We start from the raw sequence: 4,602 nt of genomic DNA, 5'->3' as shown, positions 1-4,602 counted from the left end.
TAGCACGTGTCTTTATTCAAAACTTTCTATATTTTTGTAAGAAATTTGAAACAATAACTTGTACTAATTTAGGAGTTTATAAATATTTGAACTGAATTGTTTAATGTTTGTGAATTTGCTTTAGGGCAGCAACTCAAACATACCACTTCTCCATGTGATGTGATGGGAAAATGTATTTATATTAAATCATAGGAACTGTGGAACTTATTAATAGTTAGAATTTCCTAAAGGTGACACATTCATCTGTTCAGACAAACTGATGAAGGTATTATTGCAGTAGGAATACCCAGCTATCATACTGGAAAGTAAAATAACCCCTCAGTAAAAAATGACTGTTTCCCAGAGTTACATTTTTATATGTGTAAAATGTGAGTATAAATTCCAGAACAAAGGTAAAATATGCTGATGAAGATTCTCAGTCATCCAGGTCATAGTCATTCCGTAAAAGTTCAAAAAATTCAACTGGACAAGGCCTTGTCTATATAAAGACTCAAACTCACTGCGAATCCAGACATTTGAATTGAGAAAGCTTCTTGGAGAGGTGACGAACGTCTTCAAATCTTGGAAACCAAGTCCAGTTGATTTTTTTTTTTTACTTTTACAGAAAGGTAAAATATCTTTAAAAATTGCTGAAACTAAAGCTGTTAAAAATGCCAGCTATCTTTTATAAATATTGTCGACTAGATTAGTCACAAAAACAACATACAATGTTAGATCACAGTTTGTAAATGCATTTCAGGAGAAATGTGTTACTCTTCGGTAACGTCCTGTAATATACGCTGTTTGGCTTAATAACTATTGTTACATTTGGAGGGGTAAAAAAGTTTGCTAGCTTCAGGGCACTGTTGAGCTCTGAAGAACAGATGTGGATGCATCATGCTCTTGGAATGTTTTGCTGCAGGAGGAGGTTGTGCACTTTATAAATTAAATTTCATGAGAAAAAAAGAGAATTCTGATTGTATATAGGCAACATCACAAGATTTTAGCTTAAAAGTATAAAGCTTAGATGTTGGCTAGTTTTCTGAATTAAAAATCTCCACCAAATTAGCTGAAAAGTGGCATATTGAAAACAAAAGTCAGTGTTTTGGAGTGGCCTAACTCTGATCTTTCCCTGTGTAAAATCTGGCTCACTTTATTACTGTCCTCTTTTTGTAACCATAAATGAACCTTTAACAAGCTTCTTTAACCATTGAATTTTTCATACAGTAATAGGTTTTTCAAAAAACACACCCAATCCACCCAAATACAATTCTAAATCTTCCTTGCACATTGGAAAAGAATAGAATACAATAAAAAAGAAATATCCATTGTTTTCCCACAATCCTAGATTTCATGTGTCAAAGCTAAAATTAAATGGGACCAAATTGCTTCTAAAAAAAATTATTTTAGATTTTGTATGGTCTTGTGTACAACTACCATAGAAAATATACTAAGTTTCTGAGTAAAGATGGCTGAAAACAAATAACTGTAAAAAAAAAAAAAAAAAAAATTGATTTACATACAGTATCTTTAATAAATGGAAATTTCTTTTTTTGCTTATTTTTTAGAAAATACCCAAAGCTGATAAAAGTTAGATATTTTTTACACTATATATTTCCCCTTTGAAGACAGTTTTCCTTAGGTTTTATTTTTTAAATTAGCTTTTTTGCACCTTTTTTTAACCAATGTATGGTCTACACCACCTGCCTGTGCTGGCAAACCTTGTTTAGACTGTTGTTGAATTATGATTTCGGAACACCTAATATTGCTCAAAGGGCCACAGATGAGACAGACTTTGAGCACCCTGCTTTTTCCAGCTGATTAATATTATTGCTGAATTAGTTGACAATTATTTCAGAGATTGATAAAGCAGAGTTAAGCTTTTCATTTGTTTTGATCGTTGTATATTTTCCTCTTTTCCCTGTTATTTTTAGGGGTTATATTAACCTCATGAGAAGAGGCTGCAGACATTTGGGTTAAAAGTAATAGGCAATAGAGGTCTGGCCTTTGGTAAACCTATGAACTAACGCTACATCTAGAAAGCCTTTGCTGCCATGCTGTTATCTGCATGAAACGAATAGGCCTTTTTCTCAGACTCAGCAGGTAACCTAGTAACAGACCGGAAATCAGCTCTGTGGGACAGCTATCAATGAAGGCTTTTCAAAGCGTCTGCTGCTGCTTGCACTGTGTCCCATCCCAGTGGCTTGTTTCCATGACAACGCCTTCTTCCATCCACCTGCAAACCCTAGTTGCATAGTGAAAGAAGGGTTGCATGCCTCAGATCTGACTGACAAGGTTAACGCCCTGCAGGTGGGAAAGCACAAAAACATCTTTTTCCCTATTAAATGTGTGAGGAGAAGCAGGTTCCAATGAGCTGCAAAGGTAAAACTTGCCTACTTTTTCATGCAATATCAATGCTTAAGAGGGAATTTGCTCATTTTTAAGAACCAAGAAGTCGTTTGCCAGACGAAGTTTGGGGGGAATTTTGAATTAAATATGCTAATGTATTAATTTATGCTGCTCCATGCTACTAATAGGCAAATGATTAAAAAATGCAAAAGAAAGAATCTAACATTCTGTTTTCATAAGGTTAATGGATAGCTGAAAAAAGCCATCTATTCAGCTCACCAGGCCTACATCTACAGGTTCATGGTCCATCAAAGGGTCATCAACATATAAGAGAAACAAACGTTGACATACAATCAAAAGGTTGTATTTCTCTCCATACTAGGACTTTACATTTATTTATATTTATTTTAGTTTCTACATTTATCCCTAACCATAAAATTTACCATAACCATTACCAGTATATTTCTAACTCTGGTCTTAACCTAATTAAGTTAATTCACACCATACCTCTAAACCAGTGGTAACTAATAAAGAAATGGAAAGAATAACATCTAAGCACTAGATAATGAATTCTGCAATGATGCATCAATGAAGGCTGTAGTCACAGTCACAGCTCTAATGACATGAAAACTAGCAAAGCTTCAGTCCATTCTGAATTAGTTGTTGCCAGAGTTAATGATGTCCAGATAAGGTCTGATGAAGCATTTCTAATCTGACCATATAAATGTTTATCAACAGATATAGTTTGTCAAGGTTTTAGAAAGTTTTAGCAAAAACAACTCAGTTCTTTTGAGACATATCTGTTTTTACAGGGTAAAGCACCAGAGGTAAGAACGAGTAATGGTTTTACAAGTCTCCAAGTTTCAAACAAAGACTGTGAAGTCAGAGTCTGTTCTCAAGTCAATACAGGTAACACTAAAGTTAAAGCCTCGTTTATGCTTTGGCTGCAAGGTCTTTTACCACCCATACCCTCGGAGTGGAGTCTGCAGGGTCTGATTTTATGCACCCCACACCTAGGAAAGATTGTGTCTACATGGACAGCTCCATGCAGAAAAACATGGTAGATGAGCCACAGCTCCTACTGGCAAGTGTTCAAAAACCATAAAAATCTAGTAACATCTTATCGTGTGACACATACATATTTCTATGATTAACACATTGTGGAAAAACTCTTGAAAATATATTACTCTCACTGTTGGATGAGATGATGAGGCTTTGAAAATGTTGAAAACAGCCTTGTTTTCTACTTATACATGTTGTGTGGCGTTGTAAGCTTGTGGTCTACATGACCTCCTAAAATTGAACAGAAGATAAGGGAACTACAAAGTATAAAAGGGGCAGACATTGCCGACATCGTGCGTTGTGGACAATACGTCCTTCATGCATACCTGGGCCTTAAGTCCTAATTATACTCAAGTTCTTCCAAGTTCTTATTTTAGCCGAGTTTTTAGCAAAGACCCTCCCACCACCATTTCCTTACCTCCCCTGGCCCTCTAATTAATTTGTAAATCTCTGTGTCACTACTCTAAACTGCAATAAAAGAGAGTAAGTGTTAATGCTGTATTTAATGATTATATGATCACTGTTTAATACTTCTTAGGTTTCAGATAATTTAACAAGTATATAATCCACAGCAAACCAAGTAAGACTACATACTGAGTCCCACCTGGGCTGCTCTAATTTATGCAAATTCTTGTAGGCTGTCAACACCAGAGGCGTAAAGTTACTAGGAACATATATTTGTTTAAAGTACATAAGTAATTTTTTTTTAGACTCTTTACTAAATATTTTTCAAATCAAGACTTGGTTTTTATTTTGTTACATTGGAGACCAAAAAAATTATCTTTACTTCTTTAGTTAAATATTTAAAATAGTATCACTCGTCACTAATTAAAATATGACTGTATTTTTATCAAATGTTTTTATGTGAAATCAGCATGTGAACAAGAGAAGAAAAATTGCACTCTTTACTTATATATACTTCTATCATTCTGAATATGCTCTTAAAAACTGATAAAACCAAGTTACCAATTCTACTTCTACTGTTTTTACCCAAGTGAAGTAAAAGGTCCAATGAAGAAAACTTTGTCTTGTTTCTTTTTACGTACAAAAATACTTAGCACTTTTACTTTCCCTGTTATTGTAAACAATTTTTAAAACTTATTTATGTAGGTACCTTTTTTATTAGTAACTTTTCAGTTTAAATTCTTTTTGGTTTGTGAGGATGCAAGTTTTATGATTCTATACTGACAGATCAGTAATCACAAAACATGC

The sequence above is a fragment of the Cyprinodon tularosa genome, unplaced genomic scaffold (assembly GCF_016077235.1).
Source record: "Cyprinodon tularosa strain WSP-4 unplaced genomic scaffold, ASM1607723v1 ctg209, whole genome shotgun sequence".
In the NCBI taxonomy this organism is placed as follows: domain Eukaryota; kingdom Metazoa; phylum Chordata; class Actinopteri; order Cyprinodontiformes; family Cyprinodontidae; genus Cyprinodon; species Cyprinodon tularosa.
This window is presented reverse-complemented; position numbering follows the sequence as displayed.